Source organism: Pseudophryne corroboree, chromosome 5 (genome assembly GCF_028390025.1).
Source record: "Pseudophryne corroboree isolate aPseCor3 chromosome 5, aPseCor3.hap2, whole genome shotgun sequence".
Lineage (NCBI taxonomy): Eukaryota > Metazoa > Chordata > Amphibia > Anura > Myobatrachidae > Pseudophryne > Pseudophryne corroboree.
Genome location: NC_086448.1, coordinates 697,214,145 through 697,239,391, shown reverse-complemented (window position 1 = coordinate 697,239,391; position 25,247 = coordinate 697,214,145). Strand labels below are relative to the sequence as shown.

At 46.1% G+C, this 25,247-nt stretch overlaps 1 protein-coding gene across 3 annotated transcripts in view; it reads right to left on the bottom strand.

Annotated features, from left to right (window-relative positions):
- The window catches only part of PREX2 (phosphatidylinositol-3,4,5-trisphosphate dependent Rac exchange factor 2), an 867,640-nt gene that overhangs the window by 278,127 nt on the left and 564,266 nt on the right, over window positions 1-25,247 (bottom strand). The gene's annotated exons all lie outside the window — the stretch shown is intronic.

Here is a 25,247-nt window from a genome sequence, read left to right as displayed (position 1 = left end):
CATTCGGTGCTGCAGAGTCATCCGCACTCTCCCGCCCGTTTGGGAGCTTTGGTATAATCCCCATGGTCCTGACGGAGTCCCCAGCATCCACTTAGGACGTTAGAGAAAATAAGAATTTACTTACCGATAATTCTATTTCTCGTAGTCCGTAGTGGATGCTGGGCGCCCATCCCAAGTGCGGATTGTCTGCAATACTTGTACATAGTTATTGTTACAAAAATCGGGTTATTCTTGTTGTGAGCCATCTTTTCAGAGGCTCCTTCGTTGTTATCATACTGTTAACTGGGTTCAGATCACAGGTTGTACGGTGTGATTGGTGTGGCTGGTATGAGTCTTACCCGGGATTCAATATCCTTCCTTATTATGCACGCTCGTCCGGGCACAGTATCCTAACTGAGGCTTGGAGGAGGGTCATAGGGGGAGGAGCCAGTGCACACCACCTGATCCTAAAGCTTTTATTATTGTGCCCTGTCTCCTGCGGAGCCGCTAAACCCCATGGTCCTGACGGAGTCCCCAGCATCCACTACGGACTACGAGAAATAGAATTATCGGTAAGTAAATTCTTATTTTTTCCGCCCGGGCGGGCAATAGGGGCGTGGCTTCATACAGGGGGCATGGTCAGTTACGCCCCCTGTACAGTAGTAGCGCCGCTGAAATGATGTGCGGTGCGCGATGACGTCATCGTGCACCGTACAGTAAAGGTCCTCTCCACGAAGGAAAACTAGACGCTACGTGTCTAGTTCCCTTCACAGCGGGCAGCGGGACAGAGCGGGCAGCGGGAGGCACAGCAGCAGCGGATCTTGCCATGGTGTGGCGCCCTCTGGATGGCGATGGTGCCCTCCGGAAGGCGGCGCCCCGGGCAAAAGTCCTGCTTGCCCGTGGCAAGATCCGCTACTGAATACATGAAATGGCACACAGATTCAGGATGTGTGTGTGGCTCTTACTGCACTACCTTCTATTTACAAAAAAATTTATTTGAAGGTCAGAAGTGTTCCAGTTGTGCTGTCAGTAATGTGTATTATGTTATTTAGCTTACATGGCTAAGGTCAGTATTGTGAATCCTATCAGCAGTTTCCTCATGTACACGGGTAAGTAGTATACAGAGACCGGCCTGAAATCTTCCTGATAACATCTTGTTTTCACCAGCTTGTAACATCTTTATCAGAGCGCAGTGGAAATTCTCATCTGCCAAATCCCACTAACAGCAGATAGTTTTGCTTGAGAGTCTCACGCAGTATGGACTGGTGGTAAAGATATACGGCTATTACTATTTTGTAGATATACATAGCTTAAAGCAAAATGTCAGGAAGCAGAAATATGCCATATGAGCCCTTTAGTCATGTATGCATACTTGTAAATGAGCTGAGATTGCGGATGACAGGTGATAAAATCTAGAGATGAGCGCCTGAAATTTTTCGGGTTTTGTGTTTTGGTTTTGGGTTCGGTTCCACGGCCGTGTTTTGGGTTCGAACGCGTTTTGGCAAAACCTCACCGAATTATTTTTGTCGGATTCGGGTGTGTTTTGGATTCGGGTGTTTTTTTCCAAAAACACTAAAAAACAGCTTAAATCATAGAATTTGGGGGTCATTTTGATCCCAAAGTATTATTAACCTCAAAAACCATAATTTACACTCATTTTCAGTCTATTCTGAATACCTCACACCTCACAATATTATTTTTAGTCCTAAAATTTGCACCGAGGTCGCTGTGTGAGTAAGATAAGCGACCCTAGTGGCCGACACAAACACCGGGCCCATCTAGGAGTGGCACTGCAGTGTCACGCAGGATGTCCCTTCCAAAAAACCCTCCCCAAACAGCACATGACGCAAAGAAAAAAAGAGGCGCAATGAGGTAGCTGTGTGAGTAAGATTAGCGACCCTAGTGGCCGACACAAACACCGGGCCCATCTAGGAGTGGCACTGCAGTGTCACGCAGGATGGCCCTTCCAAAAAACCCTCCCCAAACAGCACATGACGCAAAGAAAAAAAGAGGCGCAATGAGGTAGCTGTGTGAGTAAGATTAGCGACCCTAGTGGCCGACACAAACACCGGGCCCATCTAGGAGTGGCACTGCAGTGTCACGCAGGATGGCCCTTCCAAAAAACCCTCCCCAAACAGCACATGACGCAAAGAAAAAAAGAGGCGCAATGAGGTAGCTGACTGTGTGAGTAAGATTAGCGACCCTAGTGGCCGACACAAACACCGGGCCCATCTAGGAGTGGCACTGCAGTGTCACGCAGGATGTCCCTTCCAAAAAACCCTCCCCAAACAGCACATGACGCAAAGAAAAAAAGAGGCGCAATGAGGTAGCTGTGTGAGTAAGATTAGCGACCCTAGTGGCCGACACAAACACCGGGCACATCTAGGAGTGGCACTGCAGTGTCACGCAGGATGTCCCTTCCAAAAAACCCTCCCCAAACAGCACATGACGCAAAGAAAAAAAGAGGCGCAATGAGGTAGCTGTGTGAGTAAGATTAGCGACCCTAGTGGCCGACACAAACACCGGGCCCATCTAGGAGTGGCACTGCAGTGTCACGCAGGATGTCCCTTCCAAAAAACCCTCCCCAATCAGCACATGATGCAAAGAAAAAGAAAAGAAAAAAGAGGTGCAAGATGGAATTATCCTTGGGCCCTCCCACCCACCCTTATGTTGTATAAACAAAACAGGACATGCACACTTTAACCAACCCATCATTTCAGTGACAGGGTCTGCCACACGACTGTGACTGATATGACGGGTTGGTTTGGACCCCCCCCAAAAAAGAAGCAATTAATCTCTCCTTGCACAAACTGGCTCTACAGAGGCAAGATGTCCACCTCATCTTCACCCTCCGATATATCACCGTGTACATCCCCCTCCTCACAGATTATCAATTCGTCCCCACTGGAATCCACCATCTCAGCTCCCTGTGTACTTTGTGGAGGCAATTGCTGCTGGTCAATGTCTCCACGGAGGAATTGATTATAATTCATTTTAATGAACATCATCTTCTCCACATTTTCTGGATGTAACCTCGTACGCCGATTGCTGACAAGGTGAGCGGCGGCACTAAACACTCTTTCGGAGTACACACTTGTGGGAGGGCAACTTAGGTAGAATAAAGCCAGTTTGTGCAAGGGCCTCCAAATTGCCTCTTTTTCCTGCCAGTATAAGTACGGACTGTGTGACGTGCCTACTTGGATGCGGTCACTCATATAATCCTCCACCATTCTATCAATGTTGAGAGAATCATATGCAGTGACAGTAGACGACATGTCCGTAATCGTTGTCAGGTCCTTCAGTCCGGACCAGATGTCAGCATCAGCAGTCGCTCCAGACTGCCCTGCATCACCGCCAGCGGGTGGGCTCGGAATTCTGAGCCTTTTCCTCGCACCCCCAGTTGCGGGAGAATGTGAAGGAGGAGATGTTGACAGGTCGCGTTCCGCTTGACTTGACAATTTTGTCACCAGCAGGTCTTTCAACCCCAGCAGACCTGTGTCTGCCGGAAAGAGAGATCCAAGGTAGGCTTTAAATCTAGGATCGAGCACGGTGGCCAAAATGTAGTGCTCTGATTTCAACAGATTGACCACCCGTGAATCCTTGTTAAGCGAATTAAGGGCTGCATCCACAAGTCCCACATGCCTAGCGGAATCGCTCCCTTTTAGCTCCTTCTTCAATGCCTCCAGCTTCTTCTGCAAAAGCCTGATGAGGGGAATGACCTGACTCAGGCTGGCAGTGTCTGAACTGACTTCACGTGTGGCAAGTTCAAAGGGCATCAGAACCTTGCACAACGTTGAAATCATTCTCCACTGCACTTGAGACAGGTGCATTCCATCTCCTATATCGTGCTCAATTGTATAGGCTTGAATGGCCTTTTGCTGCTCCTCCAACCTCTGAAGCATATAGAGGGTTGAATTCCACCTCGTTACCACTTCTTGCTTCAGATGATGGCAGGGCAGGTTCAGTAGTTTTTGGTGGTGCTCCAGTCTTCTGTACGTGGTGCCTGTACGCCGAAAGTGTCCCGCAATTTTTCTGGCCACCGACAGCATCTCTTGCACGCCCCTGTCGTTTTTAAAAAAATTCTGCACCACCAAATTCAAGGTATGTGCAAAACATGGGACGTGCTGGAATTTGCCCATATTTAATGCACACACAATATTGCTGGCGTTGTCCGATGCCACAAATCCACAGGAGAGTCCAATTGGGGTAAGCCATTCCGCGATGATCTTCCTCAGTTGCCGTAAGAGGTTTTCAGCTGTGTGCGTATTCTGGAAAGCGGTGATACAAAGCGTAGCCTGCCTAGGAAAGAGTTGGCGTTTGCGAGATGCTGCTACTGGTGCCGCCGCTGCTGTTCTTGCGGCGGGAGTCCATACATCTACCCAGTGGGCTGTCACAGTCATATAGTCCTGACCCTGCCCTGCTCCACTTGTCCACATGTCCGTGGTTAAGTGGACATTGGGTACAACTGCATTTTTTAGGACACTGGTGAGTCTTTTTCTGACGTCCGTGTACATTCTCGGTATCGCCTGCCTAGAGAAGTGGAACCTAGATGGTATTTGGTAACGGGGGCACACTGCCTCAATAAATTGTCTAGTTCCCTGTGAACTAACGGCGGATACCGGACGCACGTCTAACACCAACATAGTTGTCAAGGACTCAGTTATCCGCTTTGCAGTAGGATGACTGCTGTGATATTTCATCTTCCTCGCAAAGGACTGTTGAACAGTCAATTGCTTACTGGAAGTAGTACAAGTGGGCTTACGACTTCCCCTCTGGGATGACCATCGACTCCCAGCGGCAACAACAGCAGCGCCAGCAGCAGTAGGCGTTACACGCAAGGATGCATCGGAGGAATCCCAGGCAGGAGAGGACTCGTCAGACTTGCCAGTGACATGGCCTGCAGGACTATTGGCATTCCTGGGGAAGGAGGAAATTGACACTGAGGGAGTTGGTGGGGTGGTTTGCGTGAGCTTGGTTACAAGAGGAAGGGATTTACTGGTCAGTGGACTGCTTCCGCTGTCACCCAAAGTTTTTGAACTTGTCACTGACTTATTATGAATGCGCTGCAGGTGACGTATAAGGGAGGATGTTCCGAGGTGGTTAACGTCCTTACCCCTACTTATTACAGCTTGACAAAGGGAACACACGGCTTGACACCTGTTGTCCGCATTTCTGGTGAAATACCTCCACACCGAAGAGCTGATTTTTTTGGTATTTTCACCTGGCATGTCAACGGCCATATTCCTCCCACGGACAACAGGTGTCTCCCCGGGTGCCTGACTTAAACAAACCACCTCACCATCAGAATCCTCCTGGTCAATTTCCTCCCCAGCGCCAGCAACACCCATATCCTCCTCATCCTGGTGTACTTCAACACTGACATCTTCAATCTGACTATCAGGAACTGGACTGCGGGTGCTCCTTCCAGCACTTGCAGGGGGCGTGCAAATGGTGGAAGGCGCATGCTCTTCACGTCCAGTGTTGGGAAGGTCAGGCATCGCAACCGACACAATTGGACTCTCCTTGTGGATTTGGGATTTCAAAGAACGCACAGTTCTTTGCGGTGCTTTTGCCAGCTTGAGTCTTTTCAGTTTTCTAGCGAGAGGCTGAGTGCTTCCATCCTCATGTGAAGCTGAACCACTAGCCATGAGCATAGGCCAGGGCCTCAGCCGTTCCTTGCCACTCCGTGTGGTAAATGGCATATTGGCAAGTTTACGCTTCTCCTCCGACAATTTTATTTTAGGTTTTGGAGTCCTTTTTTTTCTGATATTTGGTGTTTTGGATTTGACATGCTCTGTACTATGACATTGGGCATCGGCCTTGGCAGACGACGTTGCTGGCATTTCATCGTCTCGGCCATGACTAGTGGCAGCAGCTTCAGCACGAGGTGGAAGTGGATCTTGATCTTTCCCTAATTTTGGAACCTCAACTTTTTTGTTCTCCATATTTTATAGGCAGAACTAAAAGGCACCTCAGGTAAACAATGGAGATGGATGGATTGGATACTAGTATACAATTATGGACGGACTGCCACGGTTAGGTGGTATAAAAAAACCACGGTTAGGTGGTATATAATACAATTATGGATGGACGGACTGCCTGCCGAGTGCCGACACAGAGGTAGCCACAGCCGTGAACTACCGCACTGTACACTGGTTGATAAAGAGATAGTAGTATACTCGTAACAACTAGTATGACGACGGTATAAAGAATGAAAAAAAAACCACGGTTAGGTGGTATATATTATAATACAATTATGGTTGGACGGACTGCCTGCCGAGTGCCGACACAGAGGTAGCCACAGCCGTGAACTACCGCACTGTACACTGGTTGATAAAGAGATAGTAGTATACTCGTAACAACTAGTATGACGACGGTATAAAGAATGAAAAAAAAACCACGGTTAGGTGGTATATATTATAATACAATTATGGATGGACGGACTGCCTGCCGAGTGCCGACACAGAGGTAGCCACAGCCGTGAACTACCGCACTGTACACTGGTTGATAAAGAGATAGTAGTATACTCGTAACAACTAGTATGACGACGGTATAAAGAATGAAAAAAAAACCACGGTTAGGTGGTATATAATACAATTATGGTTGGACGGACTGCCTGCCGAGTGCCGACACAGAGGTAGCCACAGCCGTGAACTACCGCACTGTACACTGGTTGATAAAGAGATAGTAGTATACTCGTAACAACTAGTATGACGACGGTATAAAGAATGAAAAAAAAACCACGGTTAGGTGGTATATAATACAATTATGGTTGGACGGACTGCCTGCCGAGTGCCGACACAGAGGTAGCCACAGCCGTGAACTACCGCACTGTACACTGGTTGATAAAGAGATAGTAGTATACTCGTAACAACTAGTATGACGACGGTATAAAGAATGAAAAAAAAACCACGGTTAGGTGGTATATATTATAATACAATTATGGTTGGACGGACTGCCTGCCGAGTGCCGACACAGAGGTAGCCACAGCCGTGAACTACCGCACTGTACACTGGTTGATAAAGAGATAGTAGTATACTCGTAACAACTAGTATGACGACGGTATAAAGAATGAAAAAAAAACCACGGTTAGGTGGTATATATTATAATACAATTATGGATGGACGGACTGCCTGCCGAGTGCCGACACAGAGGTAGCCACAGCCGTGAACTACCGCACTGTACACTGGTTGATAAAGAGATAGTAGTATACTCGTAACAACTAGTATGACGACGGTATAAAGAATGAAAAAAAAACCACGGTTAGGTGGTATATAATACAATTATGGTTGGACGGACTGCCTGCCGAGTGCCGACACAGAGGTAGCCACAGCCGTGAACTACCGCACTGTACACTGGTTGATAAAGAGATAGTAGTATACTCGTAACAACTAGTATGACGACGGTATAAAGAATGAAAAAAAAACCACGGTTAGGTGGTATATATTATAATACAATTATGGATGGACGGACTGCCTGCCGAGTGCCGACACAGAGGTAGCCACAGCCGTGAACTACCGCACTGTACTGTGTCTGCTGCTAATATAGACTGGTTGATAAAGAGATAGTATACAATACTACTAATATACTGGTGGTCAGGCACTGGTCACCACTAGTCACACTGGCAGTGGCACTCCTGCAGCAAAAGTGTGCACTGTTTAATTTTAATATAATATTATTTATCATGTACTCCTGGCTCCTGCTATAACAACCTGCAGTGCTCCCCAGTCTCCCCCACAATTATAAGCTTTATATACAATACATTGATGTGCAGCACACTGGGCTGAGCAGTGCACACAGACTGAGTCACTGTGTGACTGTGTATCGTTTTTTTCAGGCAGAGAACGGATATATTAAATAAAACAAACAACTGCACTGTCTCTGGTGGTCACTGGTCACTGTGGTCGTCAGTCACTAAACTCTGTCTGCACTCTCTTCTAATCTACAGTATCACAGCAATCTCTCTCTCTCTCTCTCTTCTAAATCTAATCTAAATGGAGAGGACGCCAGCCACGTCCTCTCCCTATCAATCTCAATGCACGTGTGAAAATGGCGGCGACGCGCGGCTCCTTATATAGAATCCGAGTCTCGCGAGAATCCGACAGCGTCATGATGACGTTCGGGCGCGCTCGGGTTAACCGAGCAAGGCGGGAAGATCCGAGTCGCTCGGACCCGTGAAAAAAAAAGTGAAGTTCGTGCGGGTTCGGATTCAAAGAAACCGAACCCGCTCATCTCTAATAAAATCGCTCCAACGCGCACTGTGATAATTGATTACATCACAGGGATGTATCAATTATCGCGTTCAGGGACAGAGCTTGCAGTCAAGCTCTGTCCCTGTAATGCCTCTTCGCAGCATCATCAGGGTATTTTTCGTAAAAAATACCCAATGTCCTGCTGCGCATGCGCCATCCCCGCCGACATCGCCGCTACAGCCGCTGCCCGGTCGACCCCTTCCCCGTCGTGACTACCCCCGCGCGCCACGGACACCCTCCAGCAGCATAATATACTCACCTGTCCAGGGAGCCGGTCCACGCTGCTTCAGGAGGCTGCCGGGCACCGGGTCTGTCTCCTGCGCTGTGACCCCCGTTGCTGTAAAGTGTGCTGCCGCTTTGCAGCGTCACTTTACTGCACCAGGGTCACAGCACAGCATATGGGGGACCTGACGCCTGGCAGCGCACAATGGAGCAGTGGACACCGGCTCCCTGGATAGGTGAGTATGATTTTTGTTTTTTTAACTTTTTTTTTTTACACTGAGATCAGCTTGTGTGTCCATCGGACACACAGAGCTGATCACTCTGCCGGGTACCTGCTCTGCTCTCTCTGCCAGGGGCAGAGAAAGCTGGGCAAAAGGGTGCACATCACAGTGCTGCCCTGTGAACTCGCCAGCCTGAGCTGGCGATATTATCACAGGGCACACTGCGGTATTTTTTCACATTTTTTTTTTTTTGTAAATTTGGCCACATCACACTTCCCATTATAAGTATATAATGAAAACTGCTCCAAATGCCTTTTAATACATTCAAGTGATACTAAAATAATGTTAATAAATAGACCCCTTAGTCTTCCAGGACTGCATCCTTTCATAATCCAAAATATTTCACTCTTCATACTGTTTTCCCCCTAATTACGCCTTTGATCAGCCTAATGTAGCAGAACTAGAATATACTGTACAGTATACATTTTTACTTGGGAAGCACACACCTCCCAAAGTGCTGGAAAATATGAAGACACAACACCACCAAAAGGGGGTGTATACAAATACCAGTGGGGATTTGGTCACCCCAAAGATGTGTCTAGATCAGTGCGTCTCAAACTGTGTGCCACGGCACCTTGGGGTGCCTCAGGACACTTGCAGGGCTGCCTCGGGTTGGTGGTTCAGCACCAATTAAAATTATTTATGGTCAATGTAACAGGCATAACCAGTGCTGGTGGCTGTCAATCATAAAATATGTGGACAAACAGAAGCAAATCTTGTCTCTTACCACACAATTGAACCTAAGGATGACATAAACACAATTTACTTAAGTTAATATTTTTTTCTAAATATCTCAATAAGAAACTTTTGGCCCAGGGGTGACGTGAAAAACATTCTGATACTCTAGGGCATCATGATTCAAAAAAGTTTGGAGCCACTGGTCTAGCCCTTTCAAAGTGCTAAGCCTCCCCACTCCCCCTCAGGATTATCACCTCATTGCCAAGCTGATAAGCACAACATTTAAAGGGCATGCAACATGGGAAATACCTCCCAAATGAACCTGAACTGGGTCAACGTTCTAATAATAAGGGAGCTTGGCCAGTACCCTCAAATCTAGACTGTCCTGCGTAAATAGAGAAATTTTATAAGCATGCAAAGCATGTGGCAGGGATGGACATCAGTGGGTGCCATTGGTGATTAACATTGATGGCATGAAACCATTGGCAGGAACCAAAAGTGGTATGCATCCATGCAGGGCCGTCTTAACAGCAGTGTAGGCCCCTGGGCACAGCAATGCACTGGACCCCCTATCCATCCTCCAGAGGTAGGGATTTGGGGTGCTATCAGCGGCGGTAGGGGGTGATCTATCTTCCGCTCACATGTAGGACCTGGAGCAGTAATTTCTGCTAATTACCCCTTTACTGCACAGATGGGGCTAAACTGTAGAAGGGGCCATTGGGCTGAATGAAGGGGCCCTGGTACATGACTTCCAGGGTGGTAGGGGGTGTTTAATTCGTAGGGGAGTGTGTATAGTGTAGTGGGCTTAATATTCATAATTTTCCGGTGGGAGGGCAGCTTACTTTACTGCAGATATCTCAAGTTCGTGAAAATAGATTTCTTATCTTTGAATTTGATTAAAAAAAACTAGAGAGTCTCACCTTTCTGGAGGTACTGGGAACCAGAGCAATTCACCAACGAAAATATAAAACTGCATATTAGGCATGTGGAGCTGGAGTAGGGACCAGCTGCTTGAAGGCTGATATCAATGGTTCTGGGCATAGTAGAGATGATCTGCCAGTGTCCACCAAAAGGCGAGAGTCCCAGCTTTTGGAATATACCATCAGAAAAACTCTAAGTCAGACAGAATCCGAGTTATCTGGCTGAGAATAGCAATTAACAGGCTTGGATGGGGACCACTGCTTTCAAGTCGAATATCTCTGGTTCCCCAGGACCGATTTTCAAAAATCTGGTACCCCTGGAAAGAGGGGACCCTCAGCTATCAGCCTAGGGCCCTTATACTCATGGGGCCCTTGGGCAAGAGCCCATTGAGCCCATACGAAAAGACGGCCCTGCATCCATGGATGGATCATCCCTGCAGAGCAAAATGGCAGACAGTGGGCCAATCACTGAAGGGGACAGGGCTTAGCTCTGTGGCCGAGTGCCAGGCTAACCTCCATCCCCCTCCACAAAGTGTGTGTGTGTGTGTGTGTGTGTGTGTGTGTGTGTGTGTGTGTGTGTGTGTGTAGGAGGAGTGGTGGACATCACTGTCTGTCATCGATGGCAAAACCAACCATCACTAGCATATGGTATTTTTTTGTCCTTCAGGTCACATAAGCATACTAGTTTTTAATTTATAAAACATGTGAGACCAATCCATAATACAGCATTATACATATATTATCTTTATCTCTCAATTTGATGTAAATTGAATCATGGCAGAACGTGGGATATATGTGGCCAAACTGCAGGGGCATGGAGATGTTGCAGTGTGGGACATGACTGCAAACTTAGGGTATGTTTGTTGGTTCTAAAGTGCCTAGCCACACTTTAACCCTCTCCCATCCAAACACCCATTCATTGCCAGATGCAACAGTGACTATGCTCTGAAGAATATTAGGCCAGCGTTGTTATTATTGGATTGAGTCTTATTGGTCTGAGAATTATTAGATTTTGTCCACAATATCTTTCTTATTGCAGTTTGTTAATTTGTGTGTTTACATGTAGCAGTGCATTTAAGTACTTTATCTACTGTCTGTAATTCGTAAGTGGTGCACATAGGTGGCACTGTGCATTCAGGAAGACATTTTCCATGTGCCCACAGAAAGTGAATTCGTGCTTATATAATGAAAACAAAGAGGAAGCAGATCCTTGTGGTGACGAAGATTAAGGTACAGCATACCCTCCAACTGTACCTTTTTGGCAGGTACAGTACCTTTTTCGATTTTTGGTTCTCCAAACTTCCATTGAAAGTATTGGAAAAGGGACGTGACCATGCCCACTTTACCAGTGGCCATGCTCCCTTTTCGAGTTTGTACCGATTTTTGTGTGTAAAATGTTGGAGAGTATGGGTACAGTGAAGGAAGAAATTGGGCAAGCTTGGTTACCCTAGGATGTAACTCACTACATCAATGACTTTTTAACATAAATCAGAGTGCACATCCGTTTTCGGCCTGAGGGCCATATTGTGACATTGACTCATTTGAAGGGGTCTCAATACAATGTTAATGTGCTTAGCAGTGTAAAATTATTAAAGGAAAAGATAAACCTCTTAGCAGTTTTCCATATCTCCTTACACTGTGATACTGTAGTTCCCATTAGGCATGTCTTCCAGTAAAAACACTCTATAGGTTGTAAGCTTGTGAACAAGGCCTTATTACCTAGTTTTGTTCTATTACCGTTGCTTCCAAGGGTAACTCACAATGGAATATGCTGCGCCATAAGAAGCTATTAATAAATGAATATATTTGGCCACTGCTCACTTTTGAAAACTTTTCTTAGTTCCACCCCTCTCCTGCAACACATTTGCCTGCACCCTCTTATTACTAAGAACTATCCCTAGTTTGATGGTACCGTCCCAATTTGAGGGGACTTTAGTGGGAGTTCTTCTACTTTAGCAAGATATCAGCACTTTTAGCATTGTGACCATTCCTGGCACCCTCCAAAGAAACCACCAGTGTATCTGAGCAGCACAATATGCTATCCAATCCATATGCTGGTTGTAGGGGTTGTGTCAATCTTCACCTCTTCACTACAGCCTATCCAACCTCCAGAGGGAACTATGCTATCCATATGCTGGTTGTTGGGGTTGTGGCAATCTTCACCTCTTCACTACAGCCTATCCAACCTCCAGAGGGAACTATTGCCACCTAAAATCCCATCTCCCATCCCATCTCTGACCAAACAATGTGGCCCCATTTATTCTTATGGACTGTCACCAAGAGACTGTTCTCATCAGTGCCAGGTACCCACATGGAGAGAAGTTTGTTGGTTGCTTTTTTCCCCCCAAAGACCATGGATGCTACAGTACATAGATAGAATAGGAACTGATCAAATGATTTGTAAGTACTAGAGACTGAGGGGTGTGGAGGTTTCTTTATTTGTTAACTGATTACAAAATTCGGTGTGTCTGTTCTGTCAGGTGGATTGCCGGTGTCATCAGACCCTTAATGACCTGTGGTGCTGGCACTTATAGTTCTCCAAGTATCATCATGCCCTGGCAAACTTTCAAGGACCAGTAGTCCACCCTTAAAGAACGGGTTGGGGTTATGTTACCGGCAGACAGGATCCCGGCGGTCAGTTTCCCAATGCAGGGAACCTGGCCACAGAATGCCCCTTGCTGGCTTGGTGGCGAGCTGTGCTCGCCACAGGTTCTATTATCACTCTATGGGTGTCGTGGACACCCACAAGTGGGAATAGCACCTGCTAGTTGGCATGCCGACTGTCGGGATTTTGAGCGTGCAGGATGTAGGGGTTGGTATTGTGACCGGCGGTCTCCTGACTGCTGGTCATATAACTACATCCCTAAAGAACAATATTAGTAATAATAATAGTAATGAAATAATGAATTACTTCCATACCCTATGGAGGGGTGGTCCATTTGTGGGGCGGTCCCCACTTCCCTAGGAATTCCAGCCCTAGGCTAAGCAGTCTACAGCTAGTTGACATTGGGGGTCATTCCGAGTTGTTCGCTCGTTGCCGATTTTCGCTATACTGCGATTAGTCGCTTACTGCGCATGCGCAAGGTACGCAGAGCGCATGCGCTTAGTTATTTTACTAAAAACTTAGCTGTTTTGCTGTGGCTTCTTCGACGCTTTTCAGTCGCACTGGTGTTCGGTAAATGATTGACAGGAAAGGGGCGTTTCTGGTTGGTAACTCAGCGTTTTCCCGGCGTTGACTAAAAAACGCAGGCGTGTCAGGGAAAAACGCGGGAGTGTCTGGAGAAACGGGGGAGTGGCTGGCCGAACGTAGGGCGTGTTTGTGACATCAAACCAGGAACGAAATGGGCTGAGCTGATCGCAGTGTAGGAGTAAGTCTCGAGCTACTCAGAAACTGCTAAGAATTGTCTATTCGCAATTCTGCTATGCTAAGATTCACTCCCAGAGGGCGGCAGCCTAGCGTGTGCAATGCTGCTAAAATCAGCTAGCGAGCGAACAACTCGGAATGACCCCCATTATTTCAGGGGGACCCCAAGCTGATTCAGGGCTGATTATGTAACTTCTTTGGATCCCTACGCAGTCTTTTAAAAAAAAATTCTGTTCTCTTTCTCATTTTTATGCTATGTAAGTCTGCACAGAATTAGGGATTTCTGTAGGCTTGCAAACAGCAGAATTGGGGTTTAGAAATTGCAGGGGATCAACTGCGGTTTCAGTTTAGAAGGTCAAAACGACCTTTCGTACAGTAAATACTGTTATTAGCCCTTAGTATCTGAAAACATGAATGTGATGGTTAACACCATCTATGAAAGTATCCTCATGCTGTGTCTTTACTGTATCTGTCAGATGGTAAACCCTTATGTTAATTGGCAAGCTTGCTGTCACTAGTAATCCAAAGGCTGAACATCATTATAGTTAATGAGAAGAAACAAGAACACTTTCAAACAGTTTTAATCCAGTTTAAATAGCAATCTCATTTTAGAAAATTACTACAGTTTCAAACAGACTTTAATTATTGCATTTTAGCATTATGATGAGCACTGAAGGCAAGTAAAGTTCATTTAATGTGCACAAGTTCACTGCTTGTGTATTATGACTGCAGCCAAGCTCAGGGAATGCTGTTCTACTTGTATAAAATGCAGGTGTAAATAGAAGTATTTAAGCCATACTTGCCTACTTTTGAAAAAGCATTTCAGGGAGATTGTGAAAGTAACACGTCAGCGCGGACATGTGAAAATGCTACTTCTACTTCTGAAAATGCGCCCCAAATTTAGTAAGATCTACCTGTTGAAGAAAAGAAACTGATACTGCAATTTAGATGTCAGTTTGAATAAACCCCGCCCAAATCAAATCTAACTCTCTCTGCACATGTTACATCTGCCCCCCCCCCCCTGCAGTGAACATGGTTTTGCCGAACTTCTAACAAATTTGCTGCTGCTGAATTGCCCGTGTTTTACAAGAGCTTCTATATACTGTAAGTGGCCACAAGAAACCTTATTTAAAATGCATGTAGCTATAGGGATCATTGTGCCTTATAACCAATGCAGGGACATTGCACTGGTGATCCCGTTTGAGTTATCCCATTTGAATTAGAGATGAGCGGGTTCGGTTTCTCTGAATCCGAACCCGCCAGAACTTCATGTTTTTTTTCACGGGTCCGAGCGACTCGGATCTTCCCGCCTTGCTCGGTTAACCCGAGCGCGCCCGAACGTCATCATGACGCTGTCGGATTCTCGCGAGGCTCGGATTCTATCGCGAGACTCGGATTCTATATAAGGAGCCGCGCGTCGCCGCCATTTTCACACGTGCATTGAGATTGATAGGGAGAGGACGTGGCTGGCGTCCTCTCCGTTTAGAATTAGAATAGATTAGAGAGACACTTGATTTACTAATTTTGGGGAGCATTAGGAGTACTCAGTAGTGTACAGTGCAGAGTTTTGCTGATAGTGACCAGTGACCACCACTTTTATTTATAATCCGTTCTCTGCCTGAAAAAAGCGATACACAGCACACAGTGACTCAGTCACATACCATATCTGTGTGCACTGCTCAGGCTCAGGCCAGTGTGCTGCATCATCTATTATCTATATATAATATTATATATATCTGTCTGACTGCTCAGCTCACACAGCTTATAATTGTGGGGGAGACTGGGGAGCACTACTGCAGTGCCAGTTATAGGTTATAGCAGGAGCCAGGAGTACATAATATAATCCGTTCTCTGCCTGAAAAAAGCGATACACAGCACACAGTGACTCAGTCACATACCATATCTGTGTGCACTGCTCAGGCTCAGGCCAGTGTGCTGCATCATCTATTATCTATATATAATATTATATATATCTGTCTGACTGCTCAGCTCACACAGCTTATAATTGTGGGGGAGACTGGGGAGCACTACTGCAGTGCCAGTTATAGGTTATAGCAGGAGCCAGGAGTACATAATATATTATATAGTGAGTGACCACCAGACACACAGTGCAGTTTATTTAATATATCCGTTCTCTGCCTGAAAAAAGCGATACACACAGTGACTCAGTCAGTCACATACCATATCTGTGTGCACTGCTCAGGCTCAGGCCAGTGTGCTGCATCATCTATATATATTATATATCTGTCTGACTGCTCAGCTCACACAGCTTATAATTGTGGGGGAGACTGGGGAGCACTACTGCAGTGCCAGTTATAGGTTATAGCAGGAGCCAGGAGTACATAATATTATATTAAAATTAAACAGTGCACACTTTTGCTGCAGGAGTGCCACTGCCAGTGTGACTAGTGACCAGTGACCTGACCACCAGTATATAATATTAGTAGTATACTATCTCTTTATCAACCAGTCTATATTAGCAGCAGACACAGTACAGTGCGGTAGTTCACGGCTGTGGCTACCTCTGTGTCGGCACTCGGCAGCCCGTCCATAATTGTATATACCACCTAACCGTGGTTTTTTTTTCTTTCTTTATACATACATACTAGTTACGAGTATACTATCTCTTTATCAACCAGTCTATATATTAGCAGCAGACACAGTACAGTGCGGTAGTTCACGGCTGTGGCTACCTCTGTGTCGGCACTCGGCAGCCCGTCCATAATTGTATATACCACCTAACCGTGGTTTTTTTTTCTTTCTTTATACATACATACTAGTTACGAGTATACTATCTCTTTATCAACCAGTCTATATATTAGCAGCAGACACAGTACAGTGCGGTAGTTCACGGCTGTGGCTACCTCTGTGTCGGCACTCGGCAGCCCGTCCATAATTGTATATACCACCTAACCGTGGTTTTTTTTTCATTCTTTATACATACATACTAGTTACGAGTATACTATCTCTTTATCAACCAGTCTATATATTAGCAGCAGACACAGTACAGTGCGGTAGTTCACGGCTGTGGCTACCTCTGTGTCGGCACTCGGCAGCCCGTCCATAATTGTATATACCACCTAACCGTGGTTTTTTTTTCTTTCTTTATACATACATACTAGTTACGAGTATACTATCTCTTTATCAACCAGTCTATATATTAGCAGCAGACACAGTACAGTGCGGTAGTTCACGGCTGTGGCTACCTCTGTGTCGGCACTCGGCAGCCCGTCCATAATTGTATATACCACCTAACCGTGGTTTTTTTTTCATTCTTTATACATACATACTAGTTACGAGTATACTATCTCTTTATCAACCAGTCTATATATTAGCAGCAGACACAGTACAGTGCGGTAGTTCACGGCTGTGGCTACCTCTGTGTCGGCACTCGGCAGCCCGTCCATAATTGTATATACCACCTAACCGTGGTTTTTTTTTCTTTCTTTATACATACATACTAGTTACGAGTATACTATCTCTTTATCAACCAGTCTATATATTAGCAGCAGACACAGTACAGTGCGGTAGTTCACGGCTGTGGCTACCTCTGTGTCGGCACTCGGCAGCCCGTCCATAATTGTATATACCACCTAACCGTGGTTTTTTTTTCTTTCTTGATACATACATACTAGTTACGAGTATACTATCTCTTTATCAACCAGTCTATATATTAGCAGCAGACACAGTACAGTGCGGTAGTTCACGGCTGTGGCTACCTCTGTGTCGGCACTCGGCAGCCCGTCCATAATTGTATATACCACCTAACCGTGGTTTTTTTTTCATTCTTTATACATACATACTAGTTACGTGTATACTATCTCTTTATCAACCAGTCTATATTAGCAGCAGACACAGTACAGTGCGGTAGTTCACGGCTGTGGCTACCTCTGTGTCGGCACTCGGCAGCCCGTCCATAATTGTATATACCACCTAACCGTGGTTTTTTTTTCATTCTTTATACATACATACTAGTTACGAGTATACTATCTCTTTATCAACCAGTCTATATATTAGCAGCAGACACAGTACAGTGCGGTAGTTCACGGCTGTGGCTACCTCTGTGTCGGCACTCGGCAGCCCGTCCATAATTGTATATACCACCTAACCGTGGTTTTTTTTTCTTTCTTTATACATACATACTAGTTACGAGTATACTATCTCTTTATCAACCAGTCTATATATTAGCAGCAGACACAGTACAGTGCGGTAGTTCACGGCTGTGGCTACCTCTGTGTCGGCACTCGGCAGCCCGTCCATAATTGTATATACCACCTAACCGTGGTTTTTTTTTCTTTCTTTATACATACATACTAGTTACGAGTATACTATCTCTTTATCAACCAGTCTATATATTAGCAGCAGACACAGTACAGTGCGGTAGTTCACGGCTGTGGCTACCTCTGTGTCGGCACTCGGCAGCCCGTCCATAATTGTATATACCACCTAACCGTGTTTTTTTTTTCTTTCTTTATACATACATACTAGTTACGAGTATACTATCTCTTTATCAACCAGTCTATATATTAGCAGCAGACACAGTACAGTGCGGTAGTTCACGGCTGTGGCTACCTCTGTGTCGGCACTCGGCAGCCCGTCCATAATTGTATATACCACCTAACCGTGGTTTTTTTTTCTTTCTTTATACATACATACTAGTTACGAGTATACTATCTCTTTATCAACCAGTCTATATATTAGCAGCAGACACAGTACAGTGCGGTAGTTCACGGCTGTGGCTACCTCTGTGTCGGCACTCGGCAGCCCGTCCATAATTGTATATACCACCTAACCGTGGTTTTTTTTTCTTTCTTTATACATACATACTAGTTACGAGTATACTATCTCTTTATCAACCAGTCTATATATTAGCAGCAGACACAGTACAGTGCGGTAGTTCACGGCTGTGGCTACCTCTGTGTCGGCACTCGGCAGCCCGTCCATAATTGTATACTAGTATCCAATCCATCCATCTCCATTGTTTACCTGAGGTGCCTTTTAGTTGTGCCTATTAAAATATGGAGAACAAAAATGTTGAGGTTCCAAAATTAGGGAAAGATCAAGATCCACTTCCACCTCGTGCTGAAGCTGCTGCCACTAGTCATGGCCGAGACGATGAAATGCCAGCAACGTCGTCTGCCAAGGCCGATGCCCAATGGCATAGTACAGAGCATGTCAAAACCAAAACACCAAATATCAGTAAAAAAAGGACTCCAAAACCTAAAATAAAATTGTCGGAGGAGAAGCGTAAACTTGCCAATATGCCATTTACCACACGGAGTGGCAAGGAACGGCTGAGGCCCTGGCCTATGTTCATGGCTAGTGGTTCAGCTTCACATGAGGATGGAAGCACTCAGCCTCTCGCTAGAAAACTGAAAAGACTCAAGCTGGCAAAAGCACCGCAAAGAACTGTGCGTTCTTTGAAATCCCAAATCCACAAGGAGAGTCCAATTGTGTCGGTTGCGATGCCTGACCTTCCCAACACTGGACGTGAAGAGCATGCGCCTTCCACCATTTGCACGCCCCCTGCAAGTGCTGGAAGGAGCACCCGCAGTCCAGTTCCTGATAGTCAGATTGAAGATGTCAGTGTTGAAGTACACCAGGATGAGGAGGATATGGGTGTTGCTGGCGCTGGGGAGGAAATTGACCAGGAGGATTCTGATGGTGAGGTGGTTTGTTTAAGTCAGGCACCCGGGGAGACACCTGTTGTCCGTGGGAGGAATATGGCCGTTGACATGCCAGGTGAAAATACCAAAAAAATCAGCTCTTCGGTGTGGAGGTATTTCACCAGAAATGCGGACAACAGGTGTCAAGCCGTGTGTTCCCTTTGTCAAGCTGTAATAAGTAGGGGTAAGGACGTTAACCACCTCGGAACATCCTCCCTTATACGTCACCTGCAGCGCATTCATAATAAGTCAGTGACAAGTTCAAAAACTTTGGGTGACAGCGGAAGCAGTCCACTGACCAGTAAATCCCTTCCTCTTGTAACCAAGCTCACGCAAACCACCCCACCAACTCCCTCAGTGTCAATTTCCTCCTTCCCCAGGAATGCCAATAGTCCTGCAGGCCATGTCACTGGCAATTCTGACGAGTCCTCTCCTGCCTGGGATTCCTCCGATGCATCCTTGCGTGTAACGCCTACTGCTGCTGGCGCTGCTGTTGTTGCCGCTGGGAGTCGATGGTCATCCCAGAGGGGAAGTCGTAAGCCCACTTGTACTACTTCCAGTAAGCAATTGACTGTTCAACAGTCCTTTGCGAGGAAGATGAAATATCACAGCAGTCATCCTACTGCAAAGCGGATAACTGAGTCCTTGACAACTATGTTGGTGTTAGACGTGCGTCCGGTATCCGCCGTTAGTTCACAGGGAACTAGACAATTTATTGAGGCAGTGTGCCCCCGTTACCAAATACCATCTAGGTTCCACTTCTCTAGGCAGGCGATACCGAGAATGTACACGGACGTCAGAAAAAGACTCACCAGTGTCCTAAAAAATGCAGTTGTACCCAATGTCCACTTAACCACGGACATGTGGACAAGTGGAGCAGGGCAGGGTCAGGACTATATGACTGTGACAGCCCACTGGGTAGATGTATGGACTCCCGCCGCAAGAACAGCAGCGGCGGCACCAGTAGCAGCATCTCGCAAACGCCAACTCTTTCCTAGGCAGGCTACGCTTTGTATCACCGCTTTCCAGAATACGCACACAGCTGAAAACCTCTTACGGCAACTGAGGAAGATCATCGCGGAATGGCTTACCCCAATTGGACTCTCCTGTGGATTTGTGGCATCGGACAACGCCAGCAATATTGTGTGTGCATTAAATATGGGCAAATTCCAGCACGTCCCATGTTTTGCACATACCTTGAATTTGGTGGTGCAGAATTTTTTAAAAAACGACAGGGGCGTGCAAGAGATGCTGTCGGTGGCCAGAAAAATTGCGGGACACTTTCGGCGTACAGGCACCACGTACAGAAGACTGGAGCACCACCAAAAACTACTGAACCTGCCCTGCCATCATCTGAAGCAAGAAGTGGTAACGAGGTGGAATTCAACCCTCTATATGCTTCAGAGGTTGGAGGAGCAGCAAAAGGCCATTCAAGCCTATACAATTGAGCACGATATAGTAGGTGGAATGCACCTGTCTCAAGTGCAGTGGAGAATGATTTCAACGTTGTGCAAGGTTCTGATGCCCTTTGAACTTGCCACACGTGAAGTCAGTTCAGACACTGCCAGCCTGAGTCAGGTCATTCCCCTCATCAGGCTTTTGCAGAAGAAGCTGGAGGCATTGAAGAAGGAGCTAAAAGGGAGCGATTCCGCTAGGCATGTGGGACTTGTGGATGCAGCCCTTAATTCGCTTAACAAGGATTCACGGGTGGTCAATCTGTTGAAATCAGAGCACTACATTTTGGCCACCGTGCTCGATCCTAGATTTAAAGCCTACCTTGGATCTCTCTTTCCGGCAGACACAGGTCTGCTGGGGTTGAAAGACCTGCTGGTGACAAAATTGTCAAGTCAAGCGGAACGCGACCTGTCAACATCTCCTCCTTCACATTCTCCCGCAACTGGGGGTGCGAGGAAAAGGCTCAGAATTCCGAGCCCACCCGCTGGCGGTGATGCAGGGCAGTCTGGAGCGACTGCTGATGCTGACATCTGGTCCGGACTGAAGGACCTGACAACGATTACGGACATGTCGTCTACTGTCACTGCATATGATTCTCTCAACATTGATAGAATGGTGGAGGATTATATGAGTGACCGCATCCAAGTAGGCACGTCACACAGTCCGTACTTATACTGGCAGGAAAAAGAGGCAATTTGGAGGCCCTTGCACAAACTGGCTTTATTCTACCTAAGTTGCCCTCCCACAAGTGTGTACTCCGAAAGAGTGTTTAGTGCCGCCGCTCACCTTGTCAGCAATCGGCGTACGAGGTTACATCCAGAAAATGTGGAGAAGATGATGTTCATTAAAATGAATTATAATCAATTCCTCCGCGGAGACATTGACCAGCAGCAATTGCCTCCACAAAGTACACAGGGAGCTGAGATGGTGGATTCCAGTGGGGACGAATTGATAATCTGTGAGGAGGGGGATGTACACGGTGATATATCGGAGGGTGAAGATGAGGTGGACATCTTGCCTCTGTAGAGCCAGTTTGTGCAAGGAGAGATTAATTGCTTCTTTTTTGGGGGGGGTCCAAACCAACCCGTCATATCAGTCACAGTCGTGTGGCAGACCCTGTCACTGAAATGATGGGTTGGTTAAAGTGTGCATGTCCTGTTTTGTTTATACAACATAAGGGTGGGTGGGAGGGCCCAAGGACAATTCCATCTTGCACCTCTTTTTTATTTTCTTTTTCTTTGCATCATGTGCTGATTGGGGAGGGTTTTTTGGAAGGGACATCCTGCGTGACACTGCAGTGCCACTCCTAGATGGGCCCGGTGTTTGTGTCGGCCACTAGGGTCGCTAATCTTACTCACACAGTCAGCTACCTCATTGCGCCTCTTTTTTTCTTTGTGTCATGTGCTGTTTGGGGAGGGTTTTTTGGAAGGGACATCCTGCGTGACACTGCAGTGCCACTCCTAGATGGGCCCGGTGTTTGTGTCGGCCACTAGGGTCGCTAATCTTACTCACACAGTCAGCTACCTCATTGCGCCTCTTTTTTTCTTTGCGTCATGTGCTGTTTGGGGAGGGTTTTTTGGAAGGGACATCCTGCGTGACACTGCAGTGCCACTCCTAGATGGGCCCGGTGTTTGTGTCGGCCACTAGGGTCGCTAATCTTACTCACACAGTCAGCTACCTCATTGCGCCTCTTTTTTTCTTTGCGTCATGTGCTGTTTGGGGAGGGTTTTTTTGAAGGGCCATCCTGCGTGACACTGCAGTGCCACTCCTAGATGGGCCCGGTGTTTGTGTCGGCCACTAGGGTCGCTAATCTTACTCACACAGCTACCTCATTGCGCCTCTTTTTTTCTTTGCGTCATGTGCTGTTTGGGGAGGGTTTTTTGGAAGGGCCATCCTGCGTGACACTGCAGTGCCACTCCTAGATGGGCCCGGTGTTTGTGTCGGCCACTAGGGTCGCTAATCTTACTCACACAGCTACCTCATTGCGCCTCTTTTTTTCTTTGCGTCATGTGCTGTTTGGGGAGGGTTTTTTGGAAGGGACATCCTGCGTGACACTGCAGTGCCACTCCTAGATGGGCCCGGTGTTTGTGTCGGCCACTAGGGTCGCTTATCTTACTCACACAGCGACCTCGGTGCAAATTTTAGGACTAAAAATAATATTGTGAGGTTTGAGGTATTCAGAATAGACTGAAAATGAGTGTAAATTATGGTTTTTGAGGTTAATAATACTTTGGGATCAAAATGACCCCCAAATTCTATGATTTAAGCTGTTTTTTAGTGTTTTTGGAAAAAAACACCCGAATCCAAAACACACCCGAATCCGACAAAAAAAATTCGGTGAGGTTTTGCCAAAACGCGTTCGAACCCAAAACACGGCCGCGGAACCGAACCCAAAACCAAAACACAAAACCCGAAAAATTTCAGGCGCTCATCTCTTTTTTGAATGTGCAGTATATATCTCTGATTTAATTTTTTCCCCCCAGAGAATGTAGCAGCTATATAATGGGAGTAAGGTGCAATCAGGGAGATTGATGGGCTATTCAGGGAGTCAGGGAGATTGCTACTATTTCAGGGAGTCTCCTGCAGAATGAGGGAGGGTAGGCAACCATGATTTAAGCAGAGTGCTGCTCAAAGCTATTGTTTCATCTAAACCAGTGTTTTTCAACAACTGTGCCGTGGCTCACTAGTGTGCCCAGAGCAGTCTCCAGGTGTGCTGCCATAGAAGTAGAGCCAGGCCCGTCAGTGTTTTGCCGCTACTGAGGCCCTGGAACAATCAATACTGGTGGGTTTAGTGGTTGCAGAGTCAGTTCTGATTTTGGGCCCGGGCAGTGTTGGGCTCTTCTGGCGTTCTCAGATGTGGCTCAGGTGTTACCTATGGAGAAGCTGCGACATGACATCCCAGGACACGCAGCTGCACCATGCATCACCATTATATTTGAGTGTGCCTTGGCAATATTTAAATCTTGTTCAGTGTGCCACGAGTTGTAAAAGGTTGAAAATCTCTGATCTAAACAATGTTATTACTATTATTTTGTCTTTGTCATTTTTCCTTTTTTCTTATCTAATGTAAACATTAAAATTGCACTAGCTGGCTGACCATTACATTTGCCACTGTAACTCCTTCATTTATTCAATATCAGTAATTATATATACAGTACCCACATAGACTTTACCTCTTTCTTTCCCAAAACCTTTGAATTTTAAGAAAATACCATTAGCATGTATATTTCTCCTTGCACAGCAAAGGCAATCTATTCAAAATGGCCAGAAAAAATGTTTTTGTTAGTGAAAATGCAAGAACATGAGTAACAGTAAATGTGTGTATTCTTTTTTCTTATCAACCACCAAGAAATACTTTGTAATTCCCGCTTCAACATTAAACCGCTTTTCCAAAACAGCAAAAAGACAGATTCTACACAAAGGTTTCATAACAAAATCTGCACTTGAAAATGATAATTATTTTTATGTGTTTTAATGAAATGCTATGGCCAACATCTCCGCTTCTGTATATCCCTAAGAGTCTTCATAATTTGAAAGAAGGAACTCTCCTCTCTCAATTGAGTGTGCCCTTGAGTTTATTGAAGCCAGGATGGGAGAGATGGTACCCATTTGGATGGTCGACCACGTTATGGTCGACAGTCCTTAGGTTGACCACTATTGGTTGACATGGACACATGGACGACACATGAAAATGGGCGACACATGAAAAGGTCGACATGCGTTTTTAAAAAAAAAATTATTTTGTGGAACTTTTCCATACTTTACGATCCACGTGGACTACGGTTGGGAACGGTAATCTGTGCTGAGCGCAGCGAGGCACCTTGCCCGAAGCATTGCGAGCAAAGCAAGCCATGCGAGGGGACGCGGTGCACTAATTGGGGTTCCCCGTCACTTTACGCAAAAAACGACACCAAAAAAAGTTTTACAAAAATCATGTTGACCTTTTCATGTGTCGACCATTTTCATGTGTTGACCTTTTGCCCATGTCGACCATACCAATGTCGACCAATAGTGGTCGACCTAATGATATGGTCGACCATTCATGCCGAAACCGGGAGAGATAACCCCATCCCATGACTTCATAATAATTTGTGCAGGGCAGGGATGTTCTCTGGTGATCACACTCAATAAAGAATAACTTATCAGCGGAATCTTCCTTCTACCAAACGAGGGTATACTTGAGTATGTTGATGCCAGAATTGGGGTAGAAAGAGCACATTTAATGCTCACTCCCCTATTTCTTCTCTTCTGATTACAGTATGTTGGCAACGTTTATCTTGAAAACTGCAAGGCTTAATTATATCATGAACCCCACCCACTCATGTATCTGAGTGACAGCAACTAAAGGGTGGGACTTTAAAGTCAGCTTACCCCAGTTCCATTTGTCTTTAACATGAAAGGAAATAATATGCAAGTAGAGAGTGTATTTG